Source organism: Lithobates pipiens, unplaced genomic scaffold (assembly GCF_037356315.1).
Source record: "Lithobates pipiens isolate NorthernLeopardFrog02 unplaced genomic scaffold, aLitPip1_a1.2 Scaffold_1, whole genome shotgun sequence".
Taxonomy (NCBI): Eukaryota; Metazoa; Chordata; class Amphibia; order Anura; family Ranidae; genus Lithobates; species Lithobates pipiens.
The window spans coordinates 86917653-86944578 of NW_027507685.1; the positions used below are offsets into that span (position 1 = coordinate 86917653).

Consider the following 26926-nt stretch of genomic DNA (forward strand, 5'->3'; position numbering starts at 1 on the left):
GAATGCAGTCAATCCGCACTGTAGTCTCCTCCCTGCAAGGGGGAGAGTTTATGGCATCAATAGACATCAAAGATGCATATCTTCATGTGCCAATTTTTCCCGCACACCAAAAATTTCTAAGGTTTGCGGTAGAGCGGCGCCATTTTCAATTTGTGGCCTTGCCGTTCGGGCTTGCTACGGCCCCTCGAGTCTTCACGAAGATTCTGGACCCTCTCTTGGCAAACCTAAGAGCTCAGGGTATAGCCGTCATGGCTTATCTAGATGATTTACTTCTCATGGAGAAAACAGTAGCGTTCCTGAACCGCAGCGTTACCAGAACGCTAGAACACCTGGAATGCCTAGGTTGGATTATAAACCTATAAAAGTCATCCCTACAGCCTGCCACCAGGTTGGAATACCTGGGTATGGTCATCGACACCGGTCAGGGCAAGGTGTTTCTTCCAAGGCCAAAAGCCTTGCCCATTGGGGAAAATGGTCGCCTCCTTCAAGGCCGTCCCATTTGCCCAGTTCCACTTAAGGCCTCTGCAAAGATGCATCCTTGCGGCTTGGAACAGGAAGCCCTAATCCTTGAATCTTCCTATGCGTCTATCCCCAGGGACACGCAAGAGTCTCGTCTGGTGGTTACAAACCAAGAATTTGCTGAAGGGCAAAACTTTTCTTCCTCTTCCATGGAAGATTATCACGACAGATGCCAGCCTGACGGGCTGGGGAGCAGTGTTGGAGGAGACGTGCTCGCAGGGGAAATGGTCTGCGATCGAGAGACTATTGCCCATAAATGTCTTGGAGATCCGGGCAGTTTATCTGGCTCTCATAAAGTGGTCTTACAGACTACGAGGTCTCCCTGTTCGGGTTCAGTCCGACAATGCCACAGCAGTGGCTTATATCAATCACCAGGGAGGTACCAGGAGTCTGGTGGCCCAAAAAGAGGTGAATCGCATACTTGTCTGGGCAGAAAAGCAGGTTCCGTGTCTTTCTGCAGTCTTCATTCCAGGAGTGGAAAATTGGCAGGCGGATTTTCTGAGCCGCCAGCAGTTGTGCCCAGGAGAATGGGCTCTGCACCCCGATGTGTTTCGGAACATATGTCACAGGTGGGGTACTCCAGACGTAGATCTGTTTGCATCCAGGTTCAACAGGAAACTGGACAATTTTGTGTCAAGGACAAGAGATACACCTGCTCAGAGGTCAGATGCTCTGACAGTTCCCTGGGATCAGTACAATCTGATCTATGCCTTCCCCCCGAGCCCGCTTCTGTCGCGGTTCCTGGGAAGAGTCAAGAGGGAGAAAAAATCGGTCCTTTTGGTGGCCCCAGCTTGGCCCAGGCGACCGTGGTACGCAGAGATCATGAAGTTGGCAGTAGGCAGGCCATGGATCCTCCCTCTCCGGCTAGATCTGCTCTCACAGGGTCCAATTTACCATCCTGCTTTACACAGTCTGAATTTGACGGTTTGGCTGCTGAGACCCACATTCTGAGAGACCGTGGCCTTTCGGGGCCAGTCCTTTCTACTCTGGTCAATGCCAGAAAGCTGGCCTCCAGGCTTATTTATTGCAAAATCTGGAGGGCATATGTTTCCTGGTGTGAACTCAGGAAATGGCATCCTAGAAATAATGTCATTAGCAGGATCTTGGCCTTTCTCCAGTCAGGCCTAGAAATGAATTTGGCCATAAGCACTATCAAGGTGCAGATTTCGGCCCTGTCAGTGTTTTTTCAGAAGCCACTTGCATCGCATTCCCTGGTGCGGGCTTTCATCCAGGGGGCCATGCGGTTAAGACCGACAGATCAAACCTCCGGTATGCCCATGGGATCTGAATTTGGTTCTCTTGGCTTTGCAGGGGCAACCATTTGAACCTTTGCATCTGGCTTCATTAGTTCTCCTGACTAAAAAATTGGTCTTCTTGGTAGCCATATCCATGGCTAGAAGAGTATCAGAGCTAGCAGCTCTCTCCAGCAAGGAGCCGTATCTAATTATTCATAAGGACCGGGTGGTCATGCGTCCCAACAGGTCCTTTCTACCTAAGGTGGTTTCGGAATTCCATTTGAATCAAGACGTAATCCTACCATCCTTTTTTCCGGACCCACAGTCCGCAGAAGAAGAATCTTTGCACACTTTGGATGTGGTTAGAGCAATCAGTATATATATTCAAGCAACTGCTCAGATAAGGAAAACTGATTGCTTGTTTATTTTGCCAGAAGGCCCTAGGAAGGGCCAGGCGACGTCAAAATCCACTCTCTCAAGGTGGATTAGACAGGTTATTTCTCAGGCCTATAGTGTAAAGGGGAAGATTCCTCCTTTTCAAGTGAAAGTGCACTCAACGAGGGCTGTAAGTGCTTCTTGGGCAGTGCATCACCAGGCCTCCCTGACTCAGATCTGTAAGGCTGCAACTTGGTCATCAGTCCACACATTCACCAGATTCTATCAGGTGGATGTCAGAGGGCAAGAGGATATTGCCTTCGGGCGCAGTGTACTGCAGGCTGCAGTTTAGGTCCTCCGGTCCCTGGCGGTCTATAATTATGATCTCTGTCTCCCTCCCCTCAATCTGAGCATTGCTTTGGGACATCCCACTATGTAATGAAGCTCCTGTGTCCCGTGATGTATGATCAAGAAAATGGGATTTTTATATACAGCTTACCTGTAAAATCCCTTTCTTGAGAATACATCACGGGACACAGAGCTCCCGCCCCTCTTGGGTTTTACGTGGTTTCTTATTGCTTTGCTACAAAACTGAGGTGCCTCCCATATGGGAGGGGTTATATAGGGGAGGAATTCTCCTTAATTGGGGTCAACCAGTGTCCAATCACCAGAGGTGCCTATATAACCCACTATGTAATGAAGCTCCTGTGTCCCGTGATGTACTCTCAAGAAAAGCATTTTACAGGTAAGCTGTATATAAAAATCCAATTTTTAATTGTTTATTTTGATCAATTTACAAAATGTAAAGTGAGCGAACAAATGAAAAATCAAACCATTATTTGGTGTGACCACCCTTTTGCTTAAAAACAACATCAGTTCTTAGGCCGCGTACACACGAGAGGATTATCCGTCCAACTTCCGCTCGTGTGTGGGCTTCAGTGGACTTTTTCAGCGGACAGTCTGGCGGACTAAGTCTTTTGGAATTTCCGTAATTTTGTCCGTCCAAACTTGGTTTCAGCGGACAGTCCGCTCGTGTGTAGGCAAGTTGGACGGACTAAGTATGGCGCATGCTCAGAAAGGATTTACACGCCGAAGGTTGCATTGCAGTGTATTGGACGTCGAATTTCTAATCCCATCGTACGTGCCGTACACGTCATCGCACAAGCTTTCGGCGGACTGTCTGCTCATCGTGTGTGGTCAAGTCCGTTCATTCAAAAGTAGGACGGATTGTCTGTCGGATTGTCTGATGAACTTAGTTGGCCAGACATTCCGCCCGTGTGTACGCGGCCTTACACTTGCATAAAAGTCAGAGATTTTTTTTTTGAATTAGAGTCAGGTGTGATCAATCAATTATACCAAGCAGGTGCTAATGATCATCAATTTCATATGCAGGCTGTTTAGTCATTAACTGAAACAGAAACAGCTGTGTAGGAGGCTTAAAACTGGGTGAGGAGCAGCCAAACTCTGCTACTAAGGTGAGGTTGTAGAAGACGTTTTTTTGTCACAGATCATACACCATGGCAAGACTGAGCACAGCAACAGGACACAAGGTAGTTACAGTGCATCCGGAAAGTATTCACAGCGCTTCACTTTTTTCACATTTTGTTATGTTACAGCCTTATTCCTAAATGGATTAAATTCATTATTTTCCTCAAAATTCTACAAACAGTACCCCATAATGACAATGTGAAAGAAATTTGTTTAAAATCTTTGTAAATTTATTAAAAATAAAAAACAAAAAGCACCTTTGGCACCATATACAGCCTCAAGTCTTTTTGAATATGCTGCTACAAGCTTGCCACACCTATTTTTGGGAAGTTTCTCCCATTATTCTTTGCAGGACCTCTCGAGCTCTATCAGGTTGGATGGGAGAGCCAGTGCACAGCCATTTTGAGATCTCTCCAGAGATGATCTCTCGCTTCCAGTCTGGGCTCTGGCTGAGCCACTCAAGGACATTCGCAGAGTTGTCCCGTAGTCACTCCTTTGTTATCTTGGTTGTGTGCTTAGGGTTGTTGTTTTGTTGGAAGATGAACCTTCACCCCGGTCTGAGGTCCAGGGCGCTCTGGAGCCTGGTTTTATCAAGGATGTCTCTGTACATTGCTGCATTCACCTTACCCTCGATCCTGACTGGTCTCCCAGTTCCTCCTACTGAAAAACATTCCCACAGTATGATGCTGCCACCACCATGCTTCACTGTAGGCAGGGACGTTGCTAGGTCTGCAAAAATTCTGGCGCTACCTTTTTGCAGGCTTTGTGAATTGTCACTTGCCACTGTTGCCTGGCACCAGTTGTGGATTGTCACTTACCATGTCACCTGCCACCATTTGAAGATTGTCATGTCACCTGTCACCAGATGTGGATGATCACCTGTCACTTGCCATGCCAGCCAGTGCCACCAAATGTGGATTGTCACTGCATTTGTGGCAGACTGGCAGCACTGGTCCATTTAATTATTTATTTATTTTTTTTCAAAATATTTTTTATTGATTTTCAAAAAAGCATAACATAAACAGTAGAATCCATAACGTTCCATATAACTTTCCACAAAAGCCATCATATCAAAAGCGTATCATATAACATACTCGTCAACAAGCATTTATTCGTCTTTATTATCAAATCTACTTATCGGAACGGTGTTAGAGCGGTCTTAGCTGTCCCTACATCCCAGAAACCAAGTATCAATTGTATACACAGTAGGCCTCACAGGACCTAAACACCCGTTGCGACACCAAACTTTTATTGGCATTACTTTCATGTTTATTGTTGGCTTTCATTCAGTTGTTATTAGACCTTCCCTCTTCCTTTCCACCACTATGTTTCTTAATATTTGCGTCGCCTCCCCTCCCTCCCTGTCCCTCTTTAAGCTTCCTGAATCTTTCCCATAACGTCCAATGTTTTGCGAATACTTTCTGCCTGCTTTCCCTAATAGTGATGGACGAACTTCCGACGGGACGTTTCGCGAACGCGAACCGCGAACGCGAACCGCGAACGCGGCCGATAGTTCGCGAACCGTAACGTTCGCGGCGGGCCCCATTGACTTCAATGGGAGGCGAACTTCGCAAACCTATAGGTCAAATTGGCAGCCACAAAATAATTATTAGCTGTGCAAACATAGTCCCACCACATGGCCAATGACATAACACATGTATGAGGTGAATCTGGGATCGACAACTACAAGCATTCTTTTTTTATATGGGAAATTGTTGTGACAATTCAGGACTGTGGAGCGCATGAAGGCAATGGAGGAGAGGGAAGGTTAGGGACCAGGGTAGGCAAAGAAGAGGGTGCAGGAGATGATCACCAGCAATGTCACATACAGCAATGACACCTGCACCGTGATAGAGTCATCTGACAGCAGCACCGTGATACAGAGCACTGACATCAGCAGCGTGACATACAGCAAAGACACCTGCACCGTGATAGAGTCATCTGACAACAGCACCGTGATACAGAGCACTGACATCAGCAGCGTGACATACAGCAAAGACACCTGCACCGTGATAGAGAGCACTGACATCAGCACCGTGACATAAAGCACTAACAGCAGCACCATGATATACAGCACTGACAGCAGCACCGTGATAGAGAGCACCGACATCAGCAGCGTGACATAAAGCACTCACACCAGCACCGTGATATACAGCACTGACAGCAGCACCGTAAGCAGCCCCAGGAGGAAGTCAGCATAGCACAGGGATGGTGGGAGCCCCTCATAATGAGCATAGCACAGGGATGGTGGTAACACCTCAAAATATGCACAGCAGAGGTACAGCCCCAGGAGGAAGTCAGCACAGCGCAGGGATGGTGGGAGCCCCTCATAATATGCACAGCAGAGGTACAGCCCCAGGAGTAAGTCAGCATAGCACAGGGATGGTGGGAGCCCCTCATAATAAGCAGCCCCAGGAGGAAGTCAGCACAGCACAGGGATGGTGGAAGCCCCTCATAATGAGCATAGCACAGGGATGGTGGGAGCCCCTTATAATATGCACAGCAGAGGTACAGCCCCAGGAGGAAGTCAGCACAGCACAGGGATGATGGGAGCCCCTCATAATAAGCAGCCCCAAGAGGAAGTCAGCACAGCACAGGGATGGTGGGAGCCCCTCATAATAAGCAGCCCCAGTAGAAATATGACACCGCTCAACCTCTTCAAAGAGGAGGGTACGGGCATATAGTACGGTGTGCTTTTTTTGGACAAGGAAGTGAGCCAAATGAAGAAAGAAGGTCTGTGTGCTCGATTAAAAAAAATTGTTTATAGACATATACATGGTCTACTGGTCACATGTGTTGAATTCCTCCGAGATCCATGCCTCATTCATTTTTAGAAATGTGAGGTAGTTAACACTGTCGTGAGCTAGGCGAGTACGCTTATCGGTCACGATCCCCCCTGCTGCGCTGAACGTCCTTTCGGACAGGACATTGGATGAGGGGCAAGCCAACAGTTCGATTGCAAATTGGGCAAGCTCTGGCCAGAGGTCAAGCCTGCCCACCCAGTAGTCCAGGGGTTCATCACTCCTCAGAGCGTCCACATCGGCCGTTAACCCGATGTAGTCGGACACCTGACGGTCTAGGCGTTCCCTGATGCTGGATCCGGATGACACCTGTCGATGGGTTGGCTGAAAGAATGACCTCATATCCGAAGTCACCAACACATCTTCAAACCGGCCTCTTCTTGCAGGCGCTGTTGGATTGGTACCCGCAACTCCTTCTCTGGGAGTGGGAATTGCTCCTCTGCCAGCGCACGCAAAAGCAGAATGCAGCATTTCTCGAAGCAAGGCCTGGAAGTGCTGCATTCTGACAGCCCTCTGCGACGGCGGTAACATTTCCGCCATTTTGTGTTTGTACCGGGGGTCTAAGTACGTTGCCACCCAGTACTGGTCCTTGACCCTTATGCTTTTTATACGGGGTCCCTATTAAAACACTGGAGCATGAAGGCCCCCATTTGCACTAAAGTGGAAGCGGTGTGATGGCCTGGCTCCTGCTCATCATCCAGGATAATGTCGTCCTCTTCATTCTCCTCTCCCCATCCACGCACAACAGGGATCCCAGAAAGGTTTAAAGCATGCTCTTCTTGCTCCTCCTCATCCGCCCCGGCACCATCCTCCTCTGACTCCTCTTCAGACTCCTGTTGTTCACTTGTCTCAGATAGAGTAGCCCCCCCTGGGAATTCCTTCAGCATTGCAACTTCCTCATCTTCCCGCTCCTGCTCCTCCACAGCTTGATCAATGACACGACGCAATGCACGCTCCATAAAGAAGGCATAAGGTACCATGTCACTGATGGCGCCATGGCTGCGACTGACCAGTTTGGTGATCTCCTCAAATGGGCGCAGAAGTCTGCATGCGTCGCGCATGAGCAGCCACTGGCGCGGTGAAAAAAAACCCAGCTCCCCAGAACCGGTACTGCCGCAGAGTTCATACAGGTAGACGTTAACTGCACGTTTCTGCTGGAGCAGCCTATCAAGCATATAGAAGGTTGAGTTCCATCGTGTCGGGAAATCGCAAATAAGACGTCTGACCGGCAGATTGTGTCGCCGCTGAATGTCAGCAAGGCGAGCCATGGCCGTGTAAGATCTTCTGAAATGGGCCGAGATTTTCCTTGCCTGCCGCAAGATGTCCTGGACCCCAGGGTATTTGACAAGGAATCGCTGCACGACCAAGTTTAAGACGTGTGCCATGCATGGCACGTGCGTGATTTTGCCCTGTTTCAATGCGCTAAGCAGATTGGCACCGTTGTCACACACCACTTTTCCAACTGTCAAATTGAGCGGTGTTAGCCACTGATCTGCCTGTGAATGCAAAGCTGAAAGGAGTGCCGGGCCAGTGTGGCTCTTGGCTTCCAGGCACAACAGACGCAGCACGGCATGGCAACGTCTCACCTGGCATGTGAAATAGGTTCTGGGGAGCTTGGGCGGCGCAGCGGAAGAGATGCTAGCAGCGGAAAAGGAGGAGTCAGCTGAGGAGGAGAGGGAGGAGGATGGAGTAGGAGGAGAAGAAGAGTCAGGCCTGCATGCAATCCGTGGCGGTAAAACCAAATCTACACGGGTGCCACGGGTTACATGCTTGACGGCCGTCAGAAGGTTCACCCAGTGGGCAGTAAAAGTGATATACCTTCCCTGCCCGTGTTTGCTAGACCACGTGTCTGTGGTCAGATGTATCTTGGCACCGACACTGTGTGCCAGAGATACATTCACTTGCCGCTGAACATGGCCATATAGCTCTGGGATGCCCTTCTCTGAGAAATACTTCCTTCCTGGGACCTTTCATTGTGGTGTTCCAATGGCCACAAATTTGCGAAAGGCCTCCGAGTCCACCAGTTTATATGGCAGTAGTTGGCGGGCTTTGAGTTCTGACAAGCCAGCCGTCAATCGTTGGGCAAGAGGGTTATCCGGCGTCATTATTTTTTACGCTCGAACATTAGGCCCACGGAAGCCTGCCTTTTTGCAGAAAATCGTGAGCTTGGCGTGATGGAAGGTGGAGTGGAGGACAATTGTGAGGAGAAAGGAGAAGGAGAAGTAGAAGACGAGGCTGGACGGTGGGAGCCTGGAGTGTGGCTTTGTGTGTTCCGTTGCTCCCACTGGGCTCGGTGATGGCTGCCCATGTGCCTTCTTAAGGTGGTCGTCCCTAGGTGAGTGTTGGGCTTACCGCGACTAATGCGTTACATAGTTACATAGTTAGTAAGGTTGAATAAAGACATCAGTCCATCCAGTTCAACCTGAGTGAGTGTCTACAATTGTCCCTATCCCTTTACATTGCACACTCACATTGGTCCCTACCCTCAAGGAGCCACAATCCAAGATCCCCAGTTGTATACTAGGGCCAATTTTAGACAGAAGCCAATTAACCTAACTGCATGTCTTTGGAGTGTGGGAGGAAACCGGAGTACCTGGAGGAAACCCACGCAGGCACAGGGAGAACATGCAAACTCCAGGCAGGTAGTGTCATGGTTGGGATTTGAACCAGTGACCTTTTTTACTGCTAGGCGAGAGTGCTAACCACTACACCACTGTGCCGCCCAAAGATGCAAAGATTGCAGATGGCAACACTATTGTCAGCAGCAGACACGTTAAAAAGAGCCCACACTGCGGAGCCATGTGCCGGTGTCCTGGGAGCGCCAGATGTGAGCGTACATGGTCGATGACTCGCTCCTGATACATTTGCAGTCTGCTTTGTCCCTCCTGTGCAATGTAAGTTATTCCTGCTTCTCCTCCCTATCTGCTGGTCCATATCTCCCTCTGAACTCCCCTCCTCTTCCTCTCTTGTGGGCACCCATGTGACATCACTAGACACGTCATCATCAACGTCACCTTCCCCACCGCTATAAGTAGAGATCTCGGAGTAGGCAGCAACACCGGGGACCAACCTCCTCCTTGGGCTGATCTGGGTACTGTCGTCAGACTGCTGAGTAGCGGCTGTTGCTACCTCCTCTTCCTGATCCAATACCAAGAGTGGCTGCGCATCAGAAATGTCCTCTTGATATGGATCGGAAAATAATTCCTGTGACTCAAGCGGAAGGTATGTGGTGGTGGTGGTGTTGTTGGTGGTAGTGTCTTTGGGGGTGCACATAGCAGAGAGTGAAGAAGAGGGCGCAGATCGAGAGGATGAAGAGGGTGCAGAAGAGTAAGGCTGAGCGAGCCATTCAACCAAGTCTGGTGCGTCCTTTAAAGTAATTGAACGCACCTTCTGCAACTTCCCACTTTGGCTCAAGCCTGTTGCTCCTGCCCTACCCCTACCACCCCTGCAGAAGGGCCTGCCTCTTCCTCTGCCTGTCATTTTTTAAATGACCCTGCGACAAAGCTCTCAGTCCCTATACCAATGAAGGACTGCTGCAGTATAGGGCAGCGGTCAGCAGTAGTGCACCTCAACCCTATGTATTGTGGACCGATAACAGTCCTTATAGAATAGCAGACTGTACCTCACTCAACCCTATGTACTGTAGCACCCTAGACCAATTTACCAGTCCTTATAAGAACTTTTGTGGACCAAGCAGGTTGTGTGTTAGTGATTAGCAGACTGTACGTCAGTCCCTATACCAATGAAGGACTGCTGCAGTATAGGGCAGCGGTCAGCAGTAGTGCACCTCAACCCTATGTATTGTGGACCGATAACAGTCCTTATAGAATAGCAGACTGTACCTCACTAAACCCTATGTACTGTAGCACCCTATACCAGGTTACCAGTCCTTAGAAGAACTTTTGTGGACCAAGCAGGTTGTGTGTTAGTGATTAGCAGACTGTACGTCAGTCCCTATACCCATGAAGGACTGCTGCAGTATAGGGCAGCGGTCAGCAGTAGCGCACCTCAACCCTATGTATTGTGGACCGATAACAGTCCTTATAGAGTAGCAGACTGTACCTCACTAAACCCTATGCACTGTAGCACCCTATACCAGGTTACCAGTCCTTATAAGAACTTTTGTGGACCAAGCAGGTTATGTGTGACTGATTAGCAGACTTTACGTCAGTCCCTATACCAATGAAGGACTGCTGCAGTATAGGGCAGCGGTCAGCAGTAGTGCACCTCAACCCTATGTATTGTGGACCGATAACAGTCCTTATAGAATAGCAGACTGTACCTCACTCAACCCTATGTACTGTAGCACCCTAGACCAAGTTACCAGTCCTTATAAGAACTTTTGTGGACCAAGCAGGTTGTGTGTTGGTGATTAGCAGACTGTACGTCAGTCCCTATACCAATGAAGGACTGCTGCAGTATAGGGCAGCAGTCAGCAGTAGTGCACCTCAACCCTATGTATTGTGGACCGATAACAGTCCTTATAGAATAGCAGACTGTACCTCACTCAACCCTATGTACTGTAGCACCCTAGACCAAGTTACCAGTCCTTATAAGAACTTTTGTGGACAAAGCAGGTTGTGTGTTAGTGATTAGCAGACTGTACGTCAGTCCCTATACCCATGAAGGACTGCTGCAGTATAGGACAGCGGTCAGCAGTAGTGCACCTCAACCCTATGTATTGTGGACCGATAACAGTCCTTATAGAGTAGCAGACTGTACCTCACTAAACCCTATGTACTGTAGCACCCTATACCAGGTTACCAGTCCTTATAAGAACTTTTGTGGACCAAGCAGGTTGTGTGTGACTGATTAGCAGACTTTACGTCAGTCCCTATACCGATGAAGGACTGCTGCAGTATAGGGCAGCGGTCAGCAGTAGTGCACCTCAACCCTATGTATTGTGGACCGATAACAGTCCTTATAGAATAGCAGAATGTACCTCACTCAACCCTATGTACTGTAGCACCCTAGACCAAGTTACCAGTCCTTATAAGAACTTTTGTGGACCAAGCAGGTTGTGTGTTAGTGATTAGCAGACTGTACGTCAGTCCCTATACCAATGAAGGACTGCTGCAGTATAGGACAGCAGTCAGCAGTAGTGCACCTCAACCCTATGTATTGTGGACTGATAAAAGTCCTTATAGAATAGCAGACTGTACCTCACTCAACCCTATGTACTGTAGCACCCTAGACAGACCAAGTTAACAGTCCTGATAAAGAGCTTTGTGGAACAAGTGAGTTGTGAATGATTAGCAGACTGCAGCAGAAGGGCAGCAGTCAAGTATAATATTCTTTCTATATTTGGAAGAAAGAATATTATACGTGTACAAGCCTATTACCATACCACTGATACCAGTCCTGAAAAGAACCTTTGTGGAACTAATAGTAACAGCTACTGTTTAAACTGACCCTCACTGCCTGACACACTGCTTCCTTCCTGTCCCTATACAAACTGGCAAAACAGAGGAGACTGGAACGATAACTGGTTCCTCGAATAGCACTTTTGTGGACCTGATAGTAACAGCTAATGATGATGATGATGACTAATCTGGCTGTCCCTAAAATAGCAGCACACAGCGCCCTGTCCCTTTCTCTAAACTGACAAAAGACACTCAGGCTGCTGCAACAATCAGTAGCACAGCAAACCTATATAACCCTAACACATATACCAGTCCTGAAAAGAACTTTTGTGTGCCAAATAGCTAGCAATTTATCTCTCCCTACTCCACACAGCAACCTTTCCCTATAGTGACAGAAGAAAGAATGTAAAATGGCCGCTGGATCGGGTGTATTTATAGGTTAGGGGGAATGTCCAAGTGACCTTGTGCTGTAATGTCTCAATTGGCTGTCCTGTACCCCATGATGGATGTGTCATCAGGTCAAAGTTCTTTTACACAGTAAAAACACGGAAGTCCGCCGGGCGAACGGCGCCAATAGTCCGCCGAACTTGCGGACTGCGAACAGCCGAAATTCGCCGCGAAACGACCGCCGGGCGAACTGTTCGGCCATCACTATTCCCTAATAGCCATAGTTTTCTCATAAGCATAGGAATCGTCAATCAGATTCAGAACTTCACCTAAAGTCAGAGCGAGCTTGGACTTCCATTTTCGGGCTATCACTAAATGTGCTGCGTGCAACATATGCATCACCAGTGTACGACAAAAATGTGGGTATATATCCATGTCGATACTCAGTAGAGCCTGTTCGATCTTCAGTTTGTTGAGTATTCCCGTTACTTGTGCAATCAGCCTTGCAATTGCAGCCCAAAAACTACGTATGGACACGCAGAACCAAAGCATGTGCACCAGGTTGCCTACCTGCCCACACTCCCTCCAACAAAGGTTGGAAGAGTCTTTGTAAAATTTTGCTAAGGTGTATGGCATTCTGTACCATCTCAAATGAATTTTCTGGGCAATTTCTCTAAAGTTCCAGCATTTAGTGTGTATGTAGTTATTCTTGATTGCCCGACTCCACTGCTCAGAGGAAATAGCTAATTTCAGGTATGCTTCCCATTTGGAGAGTTGAGTAGATTTTTCAAATTGTAATTTATTATGGAGCAAGTTGTAAATTACTGTTATCCCTTTCTTGGGCCTGGGGTTGGAATGCCACATGCTATCTACAGATTCTGGGATGTCTAGATGTTGCACCTTATTAGAGGTCAAGATACTTACTACTCTGGCATAGGTCATAAATTCTGAAGCAGGAAGATTGTTTGTGGTTTGTAGCTCTGAAAAGGATTTAATCTGCCCTCGCTGGAGTAAGTCTGATACTTGGGCAATACCACAAATTTCCCACTGACACGTATTCAAATCTGGAGACAGAAATGTGAGTGCTGCTATGGGGATAGATACCCTCTTATGTTTGACATCCGAGCTTTTGTTAATCATGAAGTATTCCCACGCTTGTAGTGTGGCTGCTATCGTTGGGTGGTGTCTGTGCGTCAGTTTCTTACCTAGAGGAGCAATAAGTAGCAAATCTTTAATAGCCCCTTGGTTCAAACTAGCTTATTCTACTCTACACCAATGGATTGGGTTGGAAGTGTCGAATCATGCTTTAGCCTGGTCTATGATTGCCGCCATATCATAATCTTTCAGATTGGGTACCCCCATCCCCCCTACTATCCTATGTTTTATCAGTAAATTATGTGAGCATCTGGCTTTTTTTCCCTTCCCATATAAATTTAGATTTAGCTTTTTGCATGTTCCTATAAAATGATGAAGGGATTTGAAGTGGTATTGCTCTAAAATAGTAGAGCAGCTTTGGAAGGAGGATCATTTTGTATGCTGCTAGTCTGCCTGACCAAGAAAGGTAAAATTTCCTATGTCTGTGCATTTATTGTGCGAAGCTACTTAACAAGGGAACAAAGTTTTGATTGTATAGTTGAGAGAGTGGATTTGTTAATGTGATACCCAGATATTGAATAGCTTCCTTTGCCCATGGGTATGGCAACGATTTCTGAATAAGGCTCTGGGTTTTGCAGTCTACTCCCACCCCTAATATGTTGGATTTTGTTGCATTTACCTTATAATAAGAAACCTTGTTAAATCTGTCTAATATCTCATGTATTGTTTGCAGGGAAAGAGCCAGATCTGAGAGTGACAAAATAATGTCATCTGCGAATAAAGTGAGGACATGGTCTTTCTTACCTAGTTTTATTCCCTTAATTTGGGGGTGTGACCTGATCGTCTCAGCTAATGGCTCCATCACTAGAGCAAAGACCAGGGGCGACAGTGGGCACACCTGCCTTGTGCCGTTCGTGATGGAGAATTGCTCCTAAAATATGCCCTCCGTATATACGTGTGCTGTGGGCTTTGAATATAAAGCTGTTATGGCTGAATATATATGGCCTGTAAATCCAAATGTAATGAGTACCTGTGATAGATAGGTCCAATGGATCCTATCAAAAGCTTTCTCGGCATCTAATGACAGAAAAATTGAAGGGCTTTTGAGTTTGGTTGCTGAATATATTAAATTGATTATCCGTCTGGTTGCGTCCGTGGCTTGTCTGCCCGCCACAAACCCAACCTGATCGGTTTTATCAAGTTTGGGAGAATCTTTGCTATTCTGTTTGCAATTTTCTTGGTATATAGGGATGAGCCGAACACCCCCCGGTTTGGTTCGCACCAGAACTTTCGAACGGACCCCAAATTCGTACGAACATTAGAACCCCATTCAAGTCTATGGGACTCGAACGTTCGAAATTAAAAGTGCTAATTTTAACGGCTAATATGCAAGATACTGTCCTAAAAAGGGTTTGGGGACTTGGCTCCTGCCCCAGAGGACATGGGTCAATGCAAAAAAAAGTTTTAAAAACTGCCGTTTTGGCGGGAGCATTGATTTTAATGACGATTAAAGTGGAAAAAAAAAGTGAAATATTCCTTTAAATATGGTGCCTGGGGGGTGTCTGTAGTATGCCTGTGAAGTGCCACGTGTTTCCCGTGTTTAGAACAGTCCCTGCACAAAATGACATTTAACGGAAATAACGTAATTTAAAGCTGCTTGCGGTTTTAATGTTATATCTGGTTCCTGCAATATGGTTGAAAATCATTGAGAAAAATGGCATGGGTAGCCCTCCCTGCCCATTACCAGCCCCTTTGGGTCTTGTACGCATATTAAGGGGAACCCCGTACCCATATTAAAAAAAGGAAATGCGTGTGGCCCCCAGGCCCTATATACTCAGAACAGCAGTATACAGGCGGTGCAAACAAGACAGGGACTGTGTAGGTTTGTTGTGTTAAGTTGAATCTGTTTGTAATTTTCAACTGGTACATTTTTAAAGTGTAGCTCCAGTCAAAAAAAACTATTTTTAAGCTTTTTGGAAAACATAGGGAAGGGTTATCACCCCTGTATAATTTGTTTTGTCGTCCATCTTTTTTCATCTCACTTGCTGTTGTCTCCTTCCGTTTGCAAGTAGGAGATGTTTGTAAGTTGGATGTTTGAAAGTAGGGGCCTGCCCTATATGCTCTGCAGAAATGGCGGAACAAGGTGTTGGTTTTGCCACAACATTGTAAGCCCTCAAAGTGACTCTTGGTGGGCGCTGGAGCGCCCTGTTGTGAACGATTATATCAAGAATTGTAATTACATGCCATTGTTGAACAGTGGTAGAAAAATTGACCTTTGGTGGTTGTGGTGCTGGTGCCACAACACTATAAGTCCTCACAGTTACTCTGGGTGGGCACAGGAACGGGCCCTCCTGTGAAATATTATATCAAGAATTGTAATTACATGTCCCTGTTAAACAGGGGCAGAAATATTGGGCCTTAGGCACTGGTGCTGGTGCCACGACACTGCAACCTCTCCCATATACTCTAGTTTTATTGCAGGAATTAGCCCTGCTGCAAAGCATTGCATCAAAAATTGTAATTAAACGCCCCTGTTAAACAGGGGCAGAAAAATTGGGCCTCAGGCACTGGTGCTGGTGCCACCACACTGCAACCTCTCCCATATACTCTTGTTTTATTGCAGGAATTAGCCCTGCTGCAAAGCATTGCATCAAAAATTGTACTTAAACGCCCCTGTTAAACAGGGGCAGAAAAATTGGGCTGATGGCATCACCCAGAACCAGAAATGTTCTTCCAACATATCATCGGAGGAGGAAGAGGATAGACAATCAACATAACAGGACAGTCACTCAGCATCAGCATAGGCAGTCTTGAAGGGATGTGATATTTTAAAAAAAATTATTCGGTTACATCAGCTTCAGGTGCTTGGTAGCTGTGGGTGATCCAAGACTGATTCATCTTGATGAAGGTCAGTCGATCAACTGATTCGGTAGACAGCCGCACCCTGTGATCGGTAACAAAGCCACCAGCAGCACTGAAGGTGCGTTCCGAAAGAACGCTGGATGCAGGACAGGCCAGTAGCTCAATTGCATACTATGCAAGCTCTGGCCAGTGATCCATCCTCAAGACCCAGTAAGCCAGAGGATTTTTGGTGGGAAAGGTGTCCAAGTCTGACCTTGCCCCTAGGTATTCCTGCACCATGTAAATCAGACGCTGGCGATGGTTGCTGGAACCGATCATACCTTGGGGCTGCGTACTAAAAAATTGTCTGAAAGCATCAGTCAGACGGCCACCTTCTCCACCGCTCCTTCTGACCGATGCCTCAGCAACGCGTTGTCCAGGACCAGGAGTTTGTAACCTCCCAGTCTCTGGGAACGCGTTGCACAGACCTTTCTGCAAGGCCTCCCGGAGATGTCTCATCCTCTGCTCCCTCTGCGATGGCAAGATAAGGTCGGCAACTTTACCCTTGTACCGTGGATCAAGGAGAGTGGCCAGTCAGTAATAGTCCCTCTCCTTGATCCGAAGAATACGAGGATCCTTCCGCAGGCTTTGCAGGATCAGGGAGGCCATGCAGCGTAGGTTAGCTGAGGCATTCGGTCCGGAGTCCTCTGGGTCACTAAGGACAACATAATCCACAGCTACCTCCTCCCAGCCACGTACAAGTCCACGTGTTTCTTGGGACTGTAAATCATCCCTACAAGACTGCTGCTGCTGCTGCTGCTGATGCTGAGTGCCAGCCTCCACCTCCATGCTGACACAATCATCCTCCTCCTCCTCTTCCTCCTCCTCCTCCTCCTCATCCTCTTCCTGTGTGATGGGTGGCACATCAGGAACACTGTCTGGATAAAGGGGGCCTTGAGAGGCAAGGAAGTCCTCCTCTTCCTGCCTCTGTTCTGCCTCAAGTGCCCTGTCCATTATTCCACACAGCGTATGCTCCAAGAGGTGGACAAGAAGTACAGTGTCACTGATGCATGCACTGTCACTGCTCACCATCCTTGTGGCCTCCTCAAACGGTGACAGGACAGTGCATGCATCCCTGATCATGCCCCACTGGCGTGGTGAGAAAAAACCGAGCTCCCCTGACCCTGTCCTGGTGCCATAGTCGCACAGGTACTCATTGATGGCCCTCTGCTGCATGTGCAGCCGCTGCAGCATGGCCAATGTTGAGTTCCACCTGGTGGGCATGTCACATATAAGGCGGTTCTTGGGCAGGTTCAACTCCTTTTGGAGCTCAGCCAGCCGAGCACAGGCATTAAATGATCGGCGGAAATGCACACAGACTTTCCTGGCCTGCTTCAGGACATCCTATAAGCCCGGGTACCTGCCCAAGAACCGCTGCACCACCAGGTTAAGGACGTGAGCTACACAGGGCACATGGGTCAGTTGTCCCTGTCGGAGGGCGGAGAGGAGGTTGGTGCCATTGTCGCAAACCACCATTCCTGGCTTAAGCTGGCGTGGTATCAACCACCTCTCGGCCTGCCCCTGCAGAGCTGGCAAAACATCCGCCCCAGTGTGGCTCCTGTCCCCCAAACAAACCAGCGCAAGCACGGCATGGCATCGTTTTGCCTGCGTACTTGCGTAGCCCCTGGAACGCCTACGGAGCACCACTGGTTCTGAGGACAGAGCACTGGAAGAGGCCATGGAGGAAGAAGAAGAGGAGGGGGTGGAGGAGAGAGGTGTGTCACAACCAATAGTAGCATTTTGGAGGCGTGGTGGCGGAACAAACTCCAACACTACTGCACCTTGTCCTACATCCTTCCCAGCTGCCAGAAGAGTGACCCAATGGGCCGTGAAAGACAGGTAACGTCCCTGTCCATGCCTGCTGGACCATGAGTCAGCGGTAATATGCACCTTACCGCTGACCGCCCTGTCCTGCGAGGCAAGGACATTGCCTTTCACATGCCGGTAGAGAGCCGGAATAGTCTTCCGTGAGAAAAAGTGGCGTTTGGGGACCTGCCACTGAGGAACCGCACATTGTACAAACTCACTGAAGGGGGCCGAGTCTACCAACTGAAAAGGCACCAGTTGAAGTGCTAGCAATTTAGCCAAGCTAGCATTCAACCGCTGGGCATGTGGATGGCTGGGAGTGAACTTTTTTCGCCGGTCCAGCAGCTGGGGCAGGGACATTTGCCTGCTATAATCGGACGTGGGTGTACTGCTAGCAGAGTGCCCGGAAGCACTTGGCTGTGACACACCTAATTCTACACCTTCATTCCTCTCAGAGCAGGTTTCAGAGAGGACTGAAGGTATAGTGGGTTTGGAGATGCCAGCTGATGAGGAGCAAGGAGAGGTCCGCTTTGTTCTTTGGTGTGGGTCTTTGAGGTACGCTTGCCAACGAGCTGCATGGCAGGTCAACATATGTCTGGTCAAGCATGTGGTGCCCAAGCGGCTGATGTTTTGGCCACGCGAGATACGCTTGAGACATATGTTGCAAATAGCAGCAGTGCGATCTGATGCACTCGTCTCAAAAAAGGCCCACACGAAAGAACTTTTAGAATAACGCGCAGAGGCAGCGCCCTGCACAGGCGGAGCTCTGCGGTGTGATTCAGTCGGTGTGCTGTCCCTAAGCTGGCCCCCGGAGGGCATCCGGCCTCGTTGGACATGTGCCTCCTCCTCCTCCTCTCTCCTACCAGGCACCCACGTGGAGTCAGTGCCCTCATCATCCCCTCCCTCTTCATCGCTGTAGCAAACCTGGCAGTATGCTGCAGCTTGTGGAACATGACTGCCAGATTGCTGTCCTTCTTGAGCATCCCCTCACTCTGCTACTGCCTTCCTCTAGCTGAGTGTCATCATCAGAGCCTACAAAACACTGGGCATCCTCCTGGAGCATGTACCCAACACTGTGCTCAAAGAGTTCAGGAGACTCCTCAGGAGGACGTGGTGGGTCTAGGGAAGGAGTCACTGATGATAACATTGAGAGGAGGGAAGACGATGTGTTGGCAGCTGCTTTGCTAGTACCCTGAGACTGGGTGAGAGAGGATGAGGAGGATGAAGAGGGCTTGGTCATCCACTCTACCAAGTCGTTGGCATGTTGCGGTTCAACATGTCCAGCTGCCGAAAAGAAGGACAAGCGTGTCCCATGGCCACGTGCTGATGACAATGCACCGCGTCCACGACCAGCACTGTTGTCTCTAGACACAGAGCTTGCTTGCCCTCTTTTATCGGCTCGCGCCTGTCTGCCTCTCCTTGCTGGCCTTCCAGTTATGGTAATGGCCTGAAGGGAGTTGGGTAAAACAGCAGTTGGGTAGTGTATATTGTGCTGGAGGCACACAACACCCACTAACTCCTGCAGATGCCTTTATTATAGAACACCAGAGATAAAGGGGTATACAGTAATGGAAGTCACACAACACCCACTAAGCCCTGCAGATGGCTCTATTAGAGAACAGCAATAAACGGTAGATACAGGTGTATATTGTGCTGGAGGCACAAAACACCCACTAACTCCTGATGCCTTTATTATAGAACACCAGAGATAAAGGGGTATATACAGATGTATACTGTGCTGTGCTGGAGGCACACACAACTTCCAATAACTCCTGCAGATGGCAAGTGGGCTCAAATAGAGAAGAGCTATGTAGGTGGATATAGCGGTATGTACTGGGTACAGAGCACGCAGACAGCACGCACAAGCTCCTAACACTACTGACTGCAAGCTCTCTATTATAAAAGATAGATCACTAGCTATATAGGTGAGGTGAATATAGCGGTGTATACTGCGGTCAGGGCACGCAGACAACAACCACTACACAACAGCAAGATCGAAAATCGGCCGAAAACAATCGGTGTGTACTGTGTTGAAGATACACAGAACACCCACTAACTGCTTCAGACGCCAACACACTACACAAGGCCGCCGCGCTGGCGGCCTTATATAGTGTGGGGCGTGCACTACACAGCCTGAGCTATGATTGGCCACAGGCATCCTGCCTGTGGCCAATCATGGCTCTCCTCGCTGCTGGCGCTGCGATTGGCCAAGCATGCGGGGTCACAGTGCACGCTTGGCCAATCATGAGCCAGCAATGCACTGCGCCATCGCAGTGCATTGTGGGCCGTGAGCGGCACACGAATTTGGCACGAACGGATCAAAACGTTCGGACTTCGCCGAACGGGCGAACAGCCGATGTTCGAGTCGAACGTATGTTCGACTTGAACACGAAGCTCATCCCTATTGGTATATATTTTGAGGTCAACATTCAAAAGGGAGCTTGGCCCTTAAATTTTGTGCTCTGTCCTCGCTTCGGCAGGACCTATACTAAAATTGGAACGATACAGAGAAGATTAGCATGGCCCCTGCGCAAGGATGACACGCAAATTTCGTGAAGCGTTCCATATTTTTTTGTATGCTGCTTCCCTTTTGGAGCCACCCAGTGGCTTTTTTTGTTTTTGTTCTACTAAATGTTGTTTTGCACCAGACCTCACGGGCCTGTTTCCCACAACTGATGTTTACAGCTGTTGTCTTATGTATACCCCTGTTGATTCTATTGGGAACAGGTATCCCTGCCTTTATTTCTCACTGCTCCCTATACGAGGTTGTTCTACTGTTTTTTCTCCCTTTTTCTGCCTTCTTTCCTACCTCTGTCTTCCCTCTGCTTCTGCCCTCCCACCCTCTGCTCCTCCCCCTGCCCCCCTGGCCTGACCTTTTCTTCCGCTCCCACGTCCCCCAAGGTTTGCCCATAGTACCACCTTTCATATTGATTCTCAGCTCCTCCCTACGGCCCCCCCATGGCTAGTGACGGTTCCATAACCTTTGCTTCCTTTAACTGTAGGGGTTTCAACACGCCTGAGAAGCGGAGCCAGACACTCTACCATTTTCACAAGAAGCGTGCGCAAATCCTGCTGCTCCAAGAGACGCATTTTTGCGCGGGAGCTATCCCAGCCCTGCGCAATAGATATTACTCACAATGGTTTCATAGTGTTAATCCTCAGTCCAAGTCTAAGGGGGTGTCTGTCGCCTTTCATAAATCTTTCAACCCGGAGGTCCTAGACTCTCTAATAGATAACTCTGGTCGCTATGTTTTCCTGAAACTGAAGCTAAATGATTTTCTTTTCACAGTGGCTAACATCTATGTGCCGAACGTGGGCCAGGCTCGGTTCCTCTCCTCGGTCCTCACCAGACTGTCCTCTTTTGGAGGGTCAACTTTCATTGTTGGAGGTGATCTGAACGTTGCCCTCTCCCCGTCCGCAGACACGTCCTCGGGTAAGTCCTCTATTCCCCATTCCACCTTAGCACGCATTAAATCACTTCTACACTCTTCCCATCTGGTGGATGCCTGGCTAATCCAGCATCCAACGGAAAGGGATTACAGCTACTTTTCCGTTGCACACGACTCATATAGTAGACTGGACCATTTCCTCATATCACAGTCCCTGCTTGACACGCCTCTCCACACTTCGATCGGTAATATTCTATGGTCTGACCATGCCCCCGTCTACCTGACTCTGGTTCGCCCCCCTGCTATCCGTCGGGGAGCGAGCTGGAGACTTAACAACAATCTGGTGCGGGACACCGTGTGTGTGGCGGATGTCTCTCAGGCCATTCGGGACTTTGTAGGTGACCATTCCGCTGACACTACCTCTCCTATGAACCAGTGGGACACTCTCAAATGTGTGCTCCGAGGTACCCTTATACAACATGGTTCTCGCCTTAAAAAGGCCCGAGCCCATGACATACGCAGACTCCTTACTATCATTGCGGACCTCGAATCCCTCCACAAGAAGGACTTGGACCCTGCTGTTTTTGTTCAGCTTTCCAATGCCCGCAGAGACCTACTTCTACTCCTAGACGCGCACTCCCTGATCGCCAGGGATAAAGCGCGGAGCCACTTCTACTCTTTGGCAAACAAATGTGGTAAGCACCTGGCTAGGGTCATTCATCCGAGACCCCCGCGACATTCTATTCCCTTCCTTGTCCGCCCAGACCAAACGAAAACATTTAACACCTCTGGGATATCTGCATCCTTCAGGCAATACTACTCCCAGCTCTATAACCTCCCGCATGCGACCCCCCCAGTTGGGTCCCCTCCATCTTCTGACCCCACGCAGGCTTATATCCTAGAGACCGCCCTACCCACTGTTGACGCTGTGGACGCAGCGAGACCCCCGCGACATTCTATTCCCTTCCTTGTCCGCCCAGACCAAACGAAAACATTTAACACCTCTGGGATATCTGCATCCTTCAGGCAATACTACTCCCAGCTCTATAACCTCCCGCATGCGACCCCCCCAGTTGGGTCCCCTCCATCTTCTGACCCCACGCAGGCTTATATCCTAGAGACCGCCCTACCCACTGTTGACGCTGTGGATGCAGCGACCTTAGACGAGCCCCTGACTACCTTTGACTTTTTACAGGCTATTAAACTCCTTAAAGTGGGGAAATGCCCAGGCCCTGACGGCTTTACACCCCGGTTCTACAAAACTTTTGCCCCCCAGCTTGCTCCCCTTCTGATGAAAGCCTTTAACTCGGTGGACAGTTCTAACCTCTCGTCAAAGGAATCTTTGTCTGCTAACATTTCTATTATCCCTAAACCGGGCAAAGATCCGTCCCAATGCAGCAGCTACCGGCCCATCTCCCTGCTCAACATAGATGTCAAGCTATTTGCAAAAGTCCTAGCCACCCGTCTGTCCCCCCTATTGCCTAAGATTATTCATAATGATCAGGTGGGGTTTGTCCCTGGCAGGGAGGCAAGGGACAACACCACCAAGACGATACATCTTATATCCCTGATCCAACGTAAAGGTCTGAGAGCTTGCCTCTTATCCTTCGACGCCGAAAAGGCCTTCGATAGGGTCAGCTGGAGGTTTCTACAGCTCTCTCTGGAACAACTTGGCCTCGGAGCTTCCTTCATATCAAAAGTAATGTCCCTATACTCCCGACCTTCAGCTGCGGTCCTGGTTAACGGTACGACGTCGGCTCCCTTTGATATTGCCAACGGTACTCGGCAGGGCTGTCCCCTGTCCCCCCCTCCTCTTTGTCATCATCATTGAGCATTTGGCTTGTGCCATACGACAAAACCCCTCCATTCTTGGTATCCAAACTCCGTCTGCCCATCACAAACTTTCCTTGTATGCTGATGACCTCCTAGTGTATATTCAGAATCCACACATTTCCATACCATCCCTACTTAGTGAGTTTCAACGCTTTGGTATCTACAGTAACTTTAAGCTCAACATCTCTAAGACGGAAGCCCTTAACATATCCCTTGCCCCCTCCACGCTGTCCCTTCTGCAATCCAACTTTTCATTTAAATGGCAGGCTAAGGGGATCTCGTACCTGAGGATTATTATCCCCTCCAACCTAGCTGATTTGTTTTCTCTGAATTATATCCCTTTGCTTAATCGTATACGGAAGGACCTCGAGGAGTGGGGGGGATCTCCCTTGCCCTGGTTCGGACGGATTTATATCCTGAAGATGGACACTCTACCCAAGTTCCTATATTTATCTCAAACAATACCCATCCACGTCCCCAAATCATTTTTTATCTCCCTACGCTCGCTGGCAATCAGATTCTTGTGGAACCGGGGCCTCCCCAGGGTTAAATTTAAACTACTGACGATCCCGAAGACTCTGGGAGGCACAGGCCTCCCTGACTTTGAGATTTACCATAAGGCCGCTCATTTGACTCGCATCATTGAGTGGTTCTCTCGCCCTTCCTGCAAGGCCTCGGTGTCTGTTGAACAGGACCTTTCTCCTGTAGATCTCCGAGCCCTTCCATGGGGTTATAACCTGGCCTACTCTCGTATGACCTCCTTGTCCCCTCTGACTTTGGCTTCCCTGACGATGTGGTACAGGACGGGACTAAACTCCACTCTCTCCTCGGACCCGGGCCCCTTGACGTCCCTCTTTGACCATCCTGCTTTGCCACAAAGTGTAGGGGCAACCTCCCTAGGACCTTTTAAACGCACAGATTGGCCGCAGGCCCGTACCTTTGTGCACCCCTCTCAGTGGACCCCAGTCTCCGTGACAGACTCTGGAGATTGACTCACGGCCCTACATGTGTCCGCATTTGCCAAACGACTACACTCCTCCTCTCAGATACATCGCAAGCTTACCAATTTCGAGGAACTGTGTTCGCTTCCAGAAACTCCCAAACACTTACTGTCCTCCTTATACAACCTGCTACAGACTTTAGCACATGCTCAACTCCCACATTACACCAGGCTGTGGTCTGCGGATTTGGGTGAAGACATCTCTGTGCCGGAATGGAATACCTCTTTTCATTTCACACACAAGTTGACAATCTCCTGCTACTCCCAAGAAAAGAACTACAAGCTATTGTCCAGGTGGTACAGGGACCCTGCTAATTTACATAGGATCTTCCCGTCTACCCCGGCCACCTGCTGGCACTGTGCAGCTTCAGTCGGAACTTACATGCATGTCTGGTGGGACTGTGAGAGAATCCGCCCCTTCTGGACACAGGTTTTTGACTGCTATAATCTCTTGGCTGATACCCCGGTTCCTATTTCTCCAAAAATTGCATTACTCTCTATTCTGCCAGGGTCTATTAAATCGCAGAAACAAAGGTTGCTCCGCTTTTTTATGTCCTCCGCTAGGCAACTGATACCTGCCTATTGGAAGACGACGACCACCCCCCATTATCACGGTGGGTATCGATTATGAATGACACCATGAGAATGGAGGAGATGTTGGCACTGGACAATGACACTTACTCCAAATTTGTTTCTCAGTGGTCGATCTGGCTCCGCTTCTCTTCTTCTGACACTTTAATGAACCAAATCTTAAACGCATAAGGCCGCTGTGGGCTCTCCCTTACCCTACCCCCCCTATCCAATTCCTTCCCCCTCCCCCCCTTCCTCCCTCTTTCCCTTCCTCTCCTCTTGCTATTTAGCTTTCCCCTATACTGCCTTGCTCCTCTTTACTTTGCTCTTTTCTCTTCTCTCTTCCTTTTTCTCTTTTCCTTTTTATGTTCTTTTCTAAAATCTGCGTCATGTAGTAACCCATGGGTGCTTCTCCCTACTGTGACCTTAGGGACCGGAACACAGGCCGTCTTTTCTACCCTCCAAGCTTCCTGTCAGAGACCGGCTGTGGCTGAATGTCGTTAGCCGATCTCTTGTATTTGTACCTCTGTTACTGTTCCTGTCTGTATATGCCTCATGATGGTTACTGTTTATTGTTTTTACTTGACATGTCTTAATAAAAATATTTTCAACACTAAATTTTGTGCTCTGTCCAGCTCCTTCCTTGATTTGGGTAACGTGATCACTGTAGCTTGCAACATCTCTGGTGGAAATAAGGAAGAGGCGGCAGCATCCTGGAACACCTTTCGGAGTGTTGGTAGTAAAGTTGTGGCAAATCTCTTATAGCACTCCGAGGAGTACCCATCAGGTGCTGGCGATTTGTTATTTGGCAGATTATTTATTGTTTCCAAAATTTCTGGGATAGAGAATGGGGAGTTTAAGGATTCAATCTTCAGAGGTGTCAATTTAGGGAGGGATACATCCTGCAGGAAACTGTTGATTGTCTCTGGTTTGGGCAGCCTATGTTTTCGATCTATAGCCAATTCCTCTAGTGGTAGGTCAGGAAGAATTTATTTTATTATATTGGTCAGAAAGGCCGTTAGCTCTGATGGCTTGACTGTTTCCGGAATACCTCGTATTTTAACGTTGTTCTTTCTGGAACGATCTTCAAGGTCCGCGAACTTTGATTTTAGCCATTGTATATCATCCTCATGATCGTTATGGGCATAATGTTGTTGAAAGTTTCAGTGAATTCCTCAATTTTGCCTTCAATGTGGGAAACTCTGTCCCTCACTTCTTTAACTTCTGATTTGCACTGGTTCATAAGTTGTTCATAAGTTGTAACATGTCTGTATGTATAGCTCATCTCATTGACACCAACAGGGCCGCTGATAGGGCAGTACAATCAGCCCTGATGTACTGGGCCCGCCCAGATCAGCTACACAGTGGGGCCCGGGCATCATAAACAATTTGTTACTGCATTTAAAAAAAAAACATTTTCTAAACTCTTCTCTGCTTCCACTTGCTTACAGAGTGGGTAAATTGTTTTCCTGGGCCTCATCTGGTCAATGCAGGGGCTCAGGAGGGGAGCACAACAGAGGGACTATTTCTTTATTTTTGGGGCGCATATACATCATGCCGCCCCACTATTTTATTAGTCCCGGCTGGGGGAGTGATATTGTGATTCTCCGTTCGGCTCCCGGCTGCATTCCTCATTCTATGGGAAATAGAGGAAAGAATACTCACTGTGTCCTATTATATATCTCACAGCAGGGTCTCTGTCATGGCTCTGTGTTACATTGCTTTTGGGTGCTGACTTTGTTATGGTTGTACTGTTACAGTCTGTTATATGCAATACAGCCATAAGTTAACTAAGCCAGCACTCAACAGCCATGCGACATAAAGTCATGATACATTCATGTCATGATAGAGCCCCTGTTTACTGTGATGCCTGTGTGATAATTGTAACCTGATGATAATAAGAAACATGCTACTTTAAAAACTAATTTGGAGGCGCAGTAAACGTGCAGCGGAGCTGCATTTTTACTGCCCCCCCAAACCAATCCCCTTTAATTGCTTCCCATCGTTGCTGTATTGGAAGGTTGATGATATCTCGATATCATCAATGATATGCTCAATCATCACGATATGCTCTTGAACAAGCATATGATCAAACTGATCTTAGCTTGAGCAGATGCTTTGGAGGCCAGAGGACAGATATGGGGTCTAAAAGACCTCATATCTC

The 26926-nt window shown here is 48.4% G+C and overlaps 1 protein-coding gene and 1 non-coding gene across 2 annotated transcripts in view; one reads left to right on the forward strand and one right to left on the reverse strand.

The window, feature by feature from the left end:
• Positions 1 to 26926, reverse strand: part of LOC143942677 (adrenodoxin-like) — a 126666-nt gene that overhangs the window by 76992 nt on the left and 22748 nt on the right. The window lies entirely within an intron of this gene.
• On the forward strand, positions 20435 to 20542 carry LOC143989621 (U6 spliceosomal RNA). Its single transcript, XR_013277046.1, has one exon. It is a non-coding gene; the product is annotated as a U6 spliceosomal RNA (small nuclear RNA).